Source organism: Marmota monax, unplaced genomic scaffold (assembly GCF_021218885.2).
Source record: "Marmota monax isolate L192 unplaced genomic scaffold, Marmota_monax_Labrador192_F-V1.1 WCK01_AAM20220418_F8-fsc00159, whole genome shotgun sequence".
Lineage (NCBI taxonomy): Eukaryota > Metazoa > Chordata > Mammalia > Rodentia > Sciuridae > Marmota > Marmota monax.
In genome coordinates, this window is record NW_026694999.1 from 3,765,402 (window position 1) to 3,779,547 (window position 14,146).

Sequence of the window (14,146 nt, forward strand, 5' to 3'; positions counted from 1 at the left end):
GAGAAATGCAAGTTTTGTAAGAAGATGTGATAAGTACTTCTGGAGAACAACTACTGTAGGCAGAGCAAGGAACATCTAATTTTAGGTAGGTAGGGATGGTAATCCCCCAAAACAAACTGGGTTCCAGATGGAGGCTCAGGCAACATTTTTTCTTCCTCTTACTCTAACCACTGGGCTGAAAGTGGCAGAACTGGCTAGGAAGGACAGCTAATTTCTAAGGTAACTCAAGGAAACAAGCAAGATAGGAAATTTGAAAGGGAAATGGAAAGGAGTTGAAAACAAACTAAAGGAGGGTGGCAAGTGGGTATGTTGAAGACAAGAGAGAGGATCCATGAGGGCTTCTTCACTATCCTTGGACACTCCATGTGGAAACCTCCCAAAGGCCTTGTACTCTTGCAAAGGACAGGGGACAAGAGAGCTGGAACAGTATGTTGCTCATTTTATCCACTTCTTCTTGCCTATTGCAAGAAATAATAATTCTCTAAACATGTAGACTAGATTGTGTGCCAGTAGCAACTCTGGTTATTTATTTTTCTCACTTTTTTATATTCTTTGTTTTAAAAACAACAAAAGTATCACACAGCTTGTCATACAAAACTCAAATGATACAGAACTTTATAATGATGAAAATTCCCTTTCTACCTCTCTCCAAGCATGTCAGATTTCATCTTCTAGAGGAAATCATCATTAATAGTTGCTTGTATTTTTCTAAGTTTCTATTCATGAAGATATGTCTGCATGTGTACATGACATATATTCAGATGATTAGGTATATATTCTTCTTTTATGTGAGCATGTACAGACACATCTAATTCTTTTTAATAAATGTATAGTGTTCCATAGTATAACTATTACATAATCTATTTAATCATTTCCTGATCAATGAATGTATCAGTTGAGTCTTCAACAACTGTTGAAATGATCAATCTTATGTATATATCTCCATGCTATTGAGATATGGCAATATTTCCTATAAAATGTTCAAGATTGTAAGTTCATTAAGGGTAGGAACATCTTCTGTTGTGCTCACCACCTTGTTCCTGGCTCCTAACACACAGAAGCTACTCCATAATAATTTACTGAATTGCTTTGGAGATAGTTATTTTGAAATGCCTTTTGATGTATTTTCTTCTCTCAATAATGTCCACTCAATGCATAATTTTTCTATTTAAAGTACCCTTGAGAACAAGTAAGTCCAGATGGTTCCACATTCCATGGAGAAGGGGGCTATTCCTCTTCCACATGAAAGGTTAGTAGAAGCTCTTTTAGTAGAAAAATCTAGAAGGACCAAAATAACGGAACATAACAAAAGCAGATGAAGGAAGAGACTTTTGCCTGGCCTCCATTTCTAAGCTTCAGGAGGAGACCATCTAATGTGGGGAGGCTACATTGCATTCTCCCTTCCCACCTCTTTTTTTTTTTTTTTTTCCCTGTAGTTTCTCTTGGCCGTAGAGTGACATGATAGAGCTCAGAAGCTTCCACGAGCTTTCAGTGGGGAATATGACAAGTAGTTAAGAGTTAAGAGCCAGCAGCCTGTTAGGAGATGCAATGGTAAGGCATAAGATGACATGCAGTGAATACACGGGGTAGAAGTTTGAGGCCAGGGTCTGGCTGTAAAACACAAGTAAGGTAAGAAAGTGGGGATGAGTCACCAGAGTGGGGCTGCTGTGAAAGGGACCACTGGCACTAAGCTTAGGAAAGTGATAACCTTAAGTTACTATGGTTAGAATGTGTTCCCAAAGCTAACATATTAGAAACTTATCCCTAAGGCAACAATGATGGGAAGTGGGGCCTAAGGAGAGGTGGTTAGGCTTTGAGGGCAAAGTGTATACATTAATGCTATTATCATGGCAATGGCTTCCTGAAAAGGAAGCTTGGGGCCTCCTCCCTCTTGCTTTCTCTTGTTCAAATTCTACCTTCCAGAGATCTAGCCCAGACTGCCCACACAAATAGCCCATGCAGGACCCAGGCTCTCAGTAGACCTGATCCCCCCAACCCCCACATGGCAGACACCCGCCAGAGCCTAGCCCCTTCCAGCCAGCAGACTATCAAGGGAGGTCAAGCCCAGTGGCCCAGATCCATCCACTCCAACTTGCGCAGGACCCAGGTCCAGGATGCAGTAGCATTCATTGAGGGACACCAGCAGGGTCTGGAAGCCCAACATCAAGGTGAGGTACAGACAATCTGCACGGGTACTACAAGAATATAGGGAAGAAACTATAATATCTCAGATCCACACTGCAAGAAAGCAAGACACATAGACAACATGAAAAAACAAGGGAGGAAAGTGGCCCAAACAAATCAGGATACTATAATAATAGAACCCATGGACAGCAAAGTTGATGAAATGTCAGAGAAAAAGTTCAGAAGGTTCATAATTAAAATGATCTGTGAATTAAAGAATGACCTAAATGAGCAAATACAGGCCAAAATGGATCACTCCAACAATGAGATAAGATAGCAAATATGGGGATCAAAAGATTACTTCTCTAAGAGAGAGAGACTCTGAAATAAAAAAGTCAGAAATCCTTAAAATAAAGGATACAATAAATCAAATAAAAAACTCAATAGAAAGCATAACCAACAGACTAGATCACTTGGGAGAAAGAATATCAGACAATGAAGACAAAGTATATAATCTGAAAAATAAAGTTGATCACACAGTGAAGATAGTTAGAAACCAGAACAGAACATCCAAGAATTATGGGACTGCATCAAAAGACCAAATCTAAGAGTTATTGGGATAGAGGAAGGCACAGAGTTTCAAACCACAGGAACGCACAATCTCTTCAATGAGATAATATCAGAAAATTTCCCAAACATGAAGAATGAATTGAAAAACCAAATACAAGAGGCTTACAGGACACCAAATGTACAAAATTACAACAGATGTATATCAAGGCACATTATAATGAAAATGCCTAACATACAGAATAAGGATAGAATCTTAAAAGCCACAAAAGAGAGGAATCAGATCACATATAGGGAGAGACCAATTTGTATCTCAGAAGATTTTTCAACCCAGAACCTCAAAGCCAGGAGATTGTGGAACAACATATACCAAATTCTGAAAGAAAATGGATGTCAACTGAGAATCTTATATCCAGCAAAACTAAGCTTTAGACTTGAGGATAAAATAAAAACTTACATGATAAACAAAAGTTAAGAGTTTACAACTAGAAAGCCTGCACTACAGAACACCCTTAGCAAAGTATTCCAAGAAGAGGAAAAGAAAAACAATGATGAAAATCAGCAGAGGGAGGGATTACACTAAAGGAAAATCTAATCAGAGGTGAAACCAAGTCATATAAAATACAAAAATATACAAAAATGGCTATGAATACAAATCATGTCTCAATTATAACCCTGAATGTTAATGGCCTAAACTCACCAATCAAAAGACATAGACTAGCAGTTTGGATTAAAAAAAAAAAAAAAGATCCAACAATATGCTGCCTCTAAAGACTCACTTTATAGAAAAAGATATCCACAGACTGAAGGTGAGGGGTTGGGAAAAATCATATCACTCATATGAACTGCGGAAGCAAGCAGGGGTTTCCATCCTCATATCAAATAAAGTAGACTTCAAACTAAAGTCAATCAAAAAGGATAAAGAAGGACACACATACTGCACAAGGGAACCATACACCAACAAGACTTAACAATTATTTATGCCTCAAACAATGGAGCTTCTACGTTCATCAAACAAACTCTTTTCAAGTTCAAGAGTCAAAAAAACCAAAACACAATAATTTTGGGTGAACTTTTATCACTAGATAGATCTTCCAAACAAAAGCTGAACAAAGAAACTATAGAACTCAATAATACAAACAATAACTTAGACTTAACTGACATATATAGAATATTTCATCCTTTAACGAGAGAATACACTTTCTTCTCAGCAGCACATGGATCCTTCTCTAAAACAGAACATATACTATGCCACAAAGCAATTCTTAGCAAATATAAAAAAAGTAGAGATACCACCCTGCATTCTATCAGATCATAATGGAATGAAATTAAACATCAATGATAAAATAAGAAATAAAATCCACTCCAACACCTGGAGACTAAATAATATGCTGCTGAATGAACAATGGGTAGCAGAAGACATCAAGGAGGAGATTAAAAAATTTTTAGTGGTTAATGAGAACACAGATACAACATATCGAAATCTCTGGGACACTATGAAAGCAGTTCTAAGAGGAAAGTTCATTGCATGGAGTTCATTCCTTAAAAGAAGAAAAAGTCAACAAATAAATGATTTAACATTACATCTCAAAGCCCTAGAAAAAAAAAGAACAAATAAACACCAAAAGCAGCAGAAGACAGGAAATAATTAAAATCAGAGCTGAAATCAATAAAATTGAAACAAGAGAACAATTTAAAAAATTGACAGGACAAAGAGTTGGTTCTTAGAAAAAATAAATAAAATTGACAGACCCTTAGCCATGCTAATGAAGAGAAAGAGAAAACTCAAATCACTGACATAAATGATGAAAAAGGAAATATCACAACAGACACTAAGGAAATACAGAAGATAATTAGAAATTATTTTGAAAACTTGTACTCCAATAAAATAGAAAATATTGAAGGCATCAACAAATTTCTAGAGTCATATAATTTGCAAAATTTGAATCAGGATGATTTAACAGGATGATTTAAACAGATCAATTTCAAGTGATGAAACAGCAGATGCCATCAAAAGCCTACCAACCAAGAAAAGCCCAGGACCAGATGGATACACAGCCAAGTTCTACAAGACCTTTAAAGAAGAACTAATACCAATGCTCTTCCATTTATTTCAGGAAATAGAAAAAGAGGCAGCACTTCCAAACTCATTCTATGAAGCCAATATCACCTTGATTCCAAAACCAGGCAAAGACACACCAAAACAAAAACAAAAACTTCAGACTAATATCTCTAATGAACCTACACAAAAATTCTCAATAAATTTCTGGCAAACTGAATACAGAAACATATCAAAAAGGTGGATCACCATGATCAAGTGGGATTCATCCTAGGGATGCAAGGTTGGTTCAACATACAGAAATCAATAAATTTAATTCATCACATCAATAGACTTAAAGATAAGAATCATATGATTATCTCAATAAACGCAGAAAAAGCATTTGACAAAATACAGCACCCCTTTATGTTCAAAACACTAGAAAAATTAGGGATAACAGGAACATATCTCAACATCATAAAGGCTACCTATGCTAAGCCCCAGGCCAACATTATTCTAAATGGAGAAAAATTGAAGACATTCCCTCTAAAAACTGGAACAAGGCAGGGATGCCCTCTTTCACCACTTCTATTTAACACAGTCTTGAAACACTGGCCAGACCTATTAGGTGAAAGAAATTAAAGGGATACACATAGGAAAAGAAGAACTCAAATTGGCACTATTTGCTGATGATATGATTCTATACTTAGCAGACCCTAATAGTTCCACCAGAAAACTTCCAGAACTAGTAAATGAATTCAGCAAAGTAGCAGGATATAAAATCGACACCCATAAATCAAAAGCATTTCTGTAAATTAGTGATAAATCCTCAGAAATGGAAATGAGGAAATCTACCCCATTTATAATAGCCTCAAAAATAAAATAAAATAAAATAAAATACTTGGGAATCACTCAACAAAAGAGGTGAAAGATCTACATAATGAAAATTACAAAACCCTAAAGAAAGAAGTCAAAGAAGACCTTAGAAGATGGAAAGATCTACCTTGCTCTTGGATAGGAAGAACTAATATTATCAAAATGACCATACTTACAAAAGCCAATATACAGATTTAATGTGATTCTGATCAAAATCCCAATGACATTCCTCATATAAATAGAAAAAGCAATCATGAAATTCATCTGGAAAAATAAGAGATCCAGAATAGCTAAAGCAATCCTTAGCAGGAAGAGTGAAGCAGGTGGCTTCACTATACCAGAACTTAAACTATACTACAGAGCAACAGTAACAAAAGCAGCATGGTATTGGCACCAAAACAGACTGGTAGACCAATGGTACAGAATAGAGGAAACAGAAACTAACCCACAAAACGACAATTATCTTATATTAGATAAAGGTGCTAAGAACATGCACTGGAGAAAAGATAGCCTCTTCAACAACTGGTGCTGGAAAAACTGGAAATCCATATGCAACAAAATGAAATCAAACCCCTATCTCTCACCATGCATAAAATTCAACTCAAAATAGATCAAGGACTTAGGAATAAAACCAGAGACCCTGTGTCTAATAGAAGAAAAAGTAGGCCCATCATGTGGGATTAGGCCCCAACTTCCTTAATAAGACTCCTGTGTCACAAGAATTAAAATCAACAATCAATAAATGGGATGGATTCAAACTGAAAGTTTCTTCTCAGCAAAAGAAACAATCTGTGAGGTGAATAGAGAGTCTACATCTTGGGAGCAAATCTTTACCCCTCACACATCAGATAGAGCACTAATCACTAGGGTATAAAAATAACTCAAAAAGCTAAGCACCAAAAAATCAAATAACCCAATCAATAAATAGGCCAAGGACCTGAACAAACACTTTTCAGAAGATGATATACAATCAATCAACAAATATATAAAAAAAGTTCATCATCACTAGCGATTAGAGAAATACGAATCAAAACCACTCTAAGATTTCATCTTACTCCAGTCAGAATGGCAGCTATTATGAAGACAGATAACAATAAATGTTGGTGAGGATGTGGGGAAAAAGGCACACTCATACATTGCTGGTGGGAGTGCAAATTGGTGTGGCCAATATGGAAAGCAGTATGGAGATTTCTTAGAAAATTGGGAATGGAACCACCATTTGACCCAGCTACCCCTCTCCTTGGTCTATACCCAAAGGACTTAAAAATGCCATACTATAGGGACACAGCCACATCAATGTTTAGAGCAGCACAATTCACAATAGCTAAACTGTGGAACCAACCTAGATGCCCTTCAATAGACAAATGGATTAAAAAAAAATGTGTCATATATACACAATGGAATATTACTCAGCAATAAAAGAATAAAATCATGGCATTTACAGATAAATGGATGGAGTTAAAGAAGATAATGTTAAGTGAAGTTAGCCAATCCCAAAAAAACAAATGTTAAATGTTTTCTTTGATATAAGGAGGCTGATTCATAGTGGGATAGGGAGGGGGAGCATGGGAGGAATAGATGAACTCTAGATAGGGCAGAGAGGTTGGAGGGGGAGGGAGAGGGTATGGGGTTATAAATGATGGTGGAATGTGATGATCATTATTATCCAAAGTTATTCATATTGCCCCCTTTTAAAGGCTGTATCTTAACTTCTAGATCATTCACTGAGAAATCTCAATAAAAAGAGTCATTTGGGATTTGTTCCCTTATGAAGACACAAATTGGTGTGAATACACTTAGTATACAACCAAAGACATGAAAAATTGTTCGGCACCCATTTGCAGTCTTATAACATATCCCCTGTGGATAAGGTGGGAAGGGCTGCTGTAAGTTCTAATAAGGAAGGCTAACTAAAAAGAGAATACCATTTTTAAGTGGACAAGTCTTGTTACACATTTTTGACTAACTTCTGCTCTCCAGAATCTCATTTTCCAGAAAAGCTTTTAAATCCTCCAGGATAGCAGTAGTTCACCTATGTTGCAAAATTGCTCTGATTGCAAATATTCACATTCAGATTACAGGCTTGAAGTGATTAAAGCTATAGAGTTATTCTTGGGGTAACATTATAGAATATTTTCATGGTAGCTATGTGGGCCAGGTGCTTAGTATCAGAAAAAAAGATGGGAAAAAAATTTTTTTTTAAAAAATATCTTTATTTATTTTTATGTGGTGCTGAAGCTCGAACTCTGCCTCACATGTGCGAGGCAAGTGCTCTAACGCTGAGCTATGATCCCAGTTCCCGGGAAAGAATTTTCATAGTGACTTTTCTGTAAGTTATATCAGTAGATTTCAAAAGAAAAAATGAAGGATCTCTGAAGAATTTTCTTGCATTCTCTCTGTATCTGTTATGTTTTTAACATTTGTAGTTTGATATAAAGCCTTGGTATATTTGGACCTTATTAATAAATAGTATCTAATTCCACAGACTACAAAAAATGTAACATGTTTAGGCTGCAAATCCCTGCAATCCATATATGTTACCATCAGTCTTCGGTAAAGTGTGCATCCATACACTTGTGTGTGTGTATGTTTGTGTGTGTGTAAGTTATTCATATTGCCCCCTTTTAAAGGTTGTATCTTAACTTCTAGATCAATCACTGAGAATCTCAATAAAAACAGTCATTTGGGATTTGTTCCCTTAATTCTGCAAGCAGTCTAAATCTAAAAGATTTTTGAGGCACAGGAAATAAATCCTCAATTTGGGAAGCATTGATTTTTAAACTATCTACTTTGATTATTATTTTTTAAATATTTTATTGGTGCATTATAATCATACATGACAATGGGGTTCATTGTGCTATATTCACACATGCACATAATTTGATTTCATCCCCTAGTACCTTCTTTTCCCTTGTCTCCTTCCTCCCCCCATCTGCTTGCTCTGCTCTACTAATATGCCTGCTCTATTATTATTATTATTTTAATTAGTGTATTACAATTGTATAATAAGTCAAATTCATTGTGGTATACTCATACGTGGACATAGGACATTTGGGTAGATTTTATTCCCTAGTACTTCCCAATGTCCTCCCATTCTCCCTCTGATCGCCTTTTCCCACTCCATTGGTTTCCCTTCTATTTTCATGAGATCCCCCTTTAAAAATTCCCTCCACACTGGGCACGGTGGCGTATGCCTATAATTCCAGCAGCTGGGGAGGCTGATGCAGGAGGATTGCCAATTCAAAGCTAGCTTCAGCAACTTAGCAAGGCCCTAAGTAACCAAGTGAGACCCTGTCTCTAAATAAAATATAAAAAAGGGCTGGTGATGTGACTCAGTGCTTAAGTGCCCTTGGGTTCAATCCCTAGTACCAAACAAACAAACAAACAAAAAACCATGAACACCCCTCCCACCAATCTCTCTACACATGTGAGAAAAAACATTCAGCCCTTAACTGAGTCTAGTTTATTTCACTTAGCATGATGTTCTCCATTTCATCCTTTTACTAGCAATAAAACTCCGTTATGTATACATATCACATTTTCTTTACCCATTATTTTGTTGATGGGCACCTAGGCTGATTTCAAAACTTAACTATTGTGAATTGCACACTGATGTCCCTGTATCACTACAGTATGCTGATTTTTAGATTACTCTGCATTAAAAAATGACAAAATCATAGAATTTACAGGGAAATGGATGGCATTAGAGCAGATTATGCTAAGTGAAGCTAGCCAATCCCTAAAAAACAAATGCCAAATGTCTTCTTTGATATAAGGCGAGTAACTAAGAACAGAGTAGGGTCGAAGAGCATGAGAAGAAGATTAATATTAAACAGGGATGAGAGGTGGGAGGGAAAGGGAGAGAGAAGGGAAAATGCATGGAAATGGAAGGAGACCCTCAGAGTTATACAAAAGTACATACAAGAGGAAGTGAGGGGAAGGGGAAAAATAATATAAGGGGGACAAACAAATGTCAGTAGAGGGAGCAGAGAGAGAAGAGGGGAGGGGAGGGGAGGGGAGGGGAGGGGAGGGGGGATAGTAGAGGATAGGAAAGGCAGCAGAATACAACAGACACTAGTATGGCAATATGTAAATCAATGGATGTGTAACTGATGTGATTCTGCAATCTGTATATGGGGTAAAAATGGGAGCTCATAACCCACTTGAATCAAATTGTGAAATACGATATATCAAGAACTATGTAATGTTTTGAACAGCCAACAATAAAAAATAAAAAAATAAAAAAAAAAAAAGAATGGGATAGCCAGGGTATGATTCTATTCCTAGTCTTTTGAGGGATATCTCCATACTGCTTTCCAAAGTGGTTATACTTACCCAATCAATAAATGGGTAAATCAACTAAACAGATAATTTTCAAAAGAAGAAATACAAATGACCAAAAAAATATGAAAAAATGTTCAACAGTATTAGCAATCAAGGAAATGCAAAACAAAAATATACTGAGATTTGTCTTACTCCAATCAGAATGGCAATCATCAAGAATAAAATAATAAATTTGGGCAAGGATGTGGAGGAAAGGTACACTTCTATTTTTGTTAAAAACAAACAAACAAAAAAAAAACAAAAAAAACTTTCGGGCTGGGGATGTGGCTCAAGCGGTATCCTGCTCGCCTGGCGTGCGTGCGGCCCAGGTTCCATCCTCAGCACCACATAGAAACAAAGATGTTGTGTCTACCGAAAACTAAAAAATAAATATTAAAATTCTCTCTCTCTTAAAAAAAAAAAACTTTTGCTCATTTATATAATAAAAGGAAGTGAAAAATGCTTATAATTTACATAAAACAGTGCTGACACCCAATGGTTGAAAAAATTAGTAATGTAGATATAAAATTTAACTCAGCATGCAACAATAATAGAAATTAATATACATTTTCAACAAAAGAAGAATTATCATTGCTAAACATAATTGTTCAAATGCAACAGACTGAGGTAAGTAAATTTTACTTAAGTGTTTGGTTTCTACACACTTTGATTGGAATTAAACTAAATTAGTGCCTTGACATACATTTGACACAGCATCTGGTATACTATGGTAGATGTTATTCCTTATAGCACATTAAGAATAGCAAAATAAATAACCTAGGCATCAAAAGAAATTTGTAAATTACATATCCTTATCACACCTCAATGGATATGCTCTATTTTATCAATGTATGTCCTAGAAAAGATTGCTATAATAATTGAGATGTGGATTGGCAAACATAAGGGGATAATACTACAACCTGAGTCTCTATAGCATATTCTTCTATATCCATGATTTAAAACTACATTGGCACCACACTTCTTTTGCAACTATATCACATTCCAGCTCACAGATACCTAGAATTTTTCTCCCCAAATTCCTGCTATGCCTGATGTTTCCCATTCTGTATTTTTACCATTTAACTCAGCATAAAATAACATGCTTATGCTTTCTGCATTTTATATTGTTGGTTTAGGTGCCTGCTCCAGCAAGCTCTGCTTTCTTTTCAAAATTATTATCATTGGTACTGGGGATTACCATTGAGCAATATCCCCAGTCCTTTTTATTTTTCATTTGGAGACAGAGTCTTGCTAAACTGGCAATCTTCCTGCCTCAGCTTCCAAAGTCACTGGGATTACAGATGTGCAACACTGCCCAGCAGGCTCTGCTCTCTTTGGTGTTTATTATTTGTTATGAATAACCATCCTTCCCAGTTCTCTATGTTGAAAACTGGATTACTATGATTTCTATCTCATCTACTACTTATATGGGCAAATATGAGAAGGTCAAATGTTGGTTTTTAAAGCATGTTATCCCTGGATGATACCACTCCCTCTATTTCACCTAACATACTACTATTCGAACTACGTTTCTTTATCTTGTCCATAGGGATCTGAAGACTTTACTAAAACATCATGCTAAATCAAGATGCAGTGGGCACCACACAGTAACCTGTTCCACTATGATAAGCTCATCTCTTTTTTCACATGCAGGTCTGAGTTTGGTCTGACTCCTTTTCACAGACCCATGTTAGCCTCTACTGAGGGCTACTGAGTAAGTCTACCTAAGTGATCTCCTCCAGGATTTTACAGTGCATCAAAGTCAAGTTTCTAGAACCAAATTTTCTCTCTTCCCTTTGGAAAATAAGATATCTCATATTTGCTTACATCTCTCCTATTTCCCTAATACATCTTGATAACTGGCAGTACTTACTCTTAAACTCACCTGGCAACTCCCTCAATATCTGGTGCTGCAAGAGGCACTTAAGAGCAAAGCAGTCTCAACAAATCTAATGCAGTCTTAAGATGTTGGTTATAAACTTTCAATATGGAGATCACTCCTGCTAAGAAGGAAAAAAGCATTGTACATGTGTTTTTTTCTCATCTGTTAAAATCATAAAATGCCCTAATAATTTACCTGTCCTTCACTTTTTTGTTATTTTACTCTAAACAGAATTTTAATTTTTTTTATTGTCTTAGTATGCATGTCTGGAATATTTCCTGCTTTTCTGACAGCTGCCACATCACAGAACCTGGCCTAGATCCCCTTCTTTAAGAATCTTCTTGTCCTAAGAAGCAGTGGTCATATGATGTCATCCTTAGACTGGCAGAATGAACTAGCAGGAAACACTTGTCCACTGGGCCAATCAGAGCTGCTTTCCCTGGACTTTGCGCTTCCTTGTTGGTTTATATTAGCCTTGTGCACTGTGAGGCAAGGGCTGGACATGGAGATGGTGTTCTTGGAGAAGCAAAGAAAGAGGAGACATGAGTCCACAAACTCTAGAGGGTCCCAACATGTCACTTTACTTCTCAACTTTTCATCCCCTGGTTCCATGTCTCTCATGGTCATTACAAGTGCTTTGTCACCTTGGGTTCTATGAGATACCGCCATATCCTTCTAATTAACCCCTCATTTCCCTGCCCTTCTTTTAGCTTAAGTTAATTAGATTTATTTGTAGGCAAATAATCTGTAACATGCTATTCTTGACATTTTTATAAAATTCAGTTCAGTTCATTTTATGTACGTATTCATAGAATTGAACTTAAGGAGATTTTCACTAACTTTCAATTAGTTAATCTATTTTCTCCTAAAACATGAGATTATTAGAATAATCTCCTCTATGGTCATTGCTGAAGTTATAGAAAAAGGAACTAGAGACAGCCTCTCTAGATAGCTTTATTTGATAGGTCTTAAAAATATTTTTAATTGATGAACAACATTAAGTTTAAGATAATTGTATATGCTTACCAAATTCAAAACTGATGTAAAAATATTAATTTGAAATGAGGAAAAAAAATCCTCAAATTTTCATGTCACTTAGTCTTCAAATATTGGTTAGATTATTTAGCCAACACAAAATTTGTCTTAATGGCTGGTGCCTTACAGTTTTGAAAGTTCCACACATCCTCCTCTATAATTGGGCTTGCTGAAAGACTAAATTTGTAGTGGCTAACTCGGACTCCCACTCTGTTGGACAGCTGCAGGCACAATGATCAGTTTTTCTTTGTCTTCATTATTCTAACTCCTAGGTAGATTATTCCCTTCTTCATTATATACTCTTTATTTTGAGTAGACACAATAAAATTGAGGTTATAGTTTATTTTTTATTTAATCATTTTCTCAAACCCTTCTTCAATTCCTTGAAGAGCATGTATTCTTTTCCTCAATGATTAGAAACTCTAAGATGACCTAATTACTTTTCCTTAATGTTCTTCTTATCAGTCAGTTCTCCCTTGAAGGCCAAAATTAGGTCTATAATAACAACTCATTGTTCAATATTATCTCCAAGAAGAAAATGTTAGCAAAGCTAATCATCAGAAGTTCTGCTTTTAGACAAAATAGGTTTTATCCTTGGTACATACATGTTGACATGATTTCAAAATTTTTTCTGGGGCTACTCTTTTTCAACATTGTGCTATATCAAAGGCCACCACCCATTTTATTCATTAATGATTAAATATTCATGACAAGGAAAATAATCTTTAATTTCTGTTCTACTTGGGGATGAAAGTGAAATCGATCAACATAGAATTAATGGTTGGGCCTGCAAAAGTTTTTCACGTATACTCCCTAACAGAATGGAACCAGGTAATTGAGAAAGGATGACTGCTAACTATAATCCTTGCTTTGGGGTATACTGAAGTGTGGAAGGCCAGAAACCAGAAATGAAGGTAGGGCTAGTGGGTGGATGTAGCTCATCATGCCCATAATTCCTATCAGATCCACCTCTTCCAATCATTTCAATTTAAGTCAATAAGTGTTTGCTGAGTGTGCAAGGTTTTAAGACACTGTCTGGTTCAACCAGGTTGCTGCATTTAATCTCATCCTGGGATAGATTTCACATTCTGGGCTGATTTCATGTTGAACTGCACAGGTTTATTTTAGGCTCAATCAGTAGACTGGACAAAAGGGGCTCAGCAAAGCAACATGGCTAGAACCAAAAATGACCGTGGCTGAACCACAAGGCTGAAAGCTACAAAGAGAGCTAGTAAAAACCTTTGCATGGGTTGGGGTTATAGCTCAGTGGAAGAGTGCTTGCCTAGCATGTGAGAGGCACT

At 36.3% G+C, this 14,146-nt stretch overlaps 1 protein-coding gene across 3 annotated transcripts in view; it reads right to left on the reverse strand.

Moving 5' to 3' along the window:
• Galnt7 (polypeptide N-acetylgalactosaminyltransferase 7) overlaps positions 1 to 14,146 on the reverse strand; it is a 142,915-nt gene that overhangs the window by 33,669 nt on the left and 95,100 nt on the right. The window lies entirely within an intron of this gene.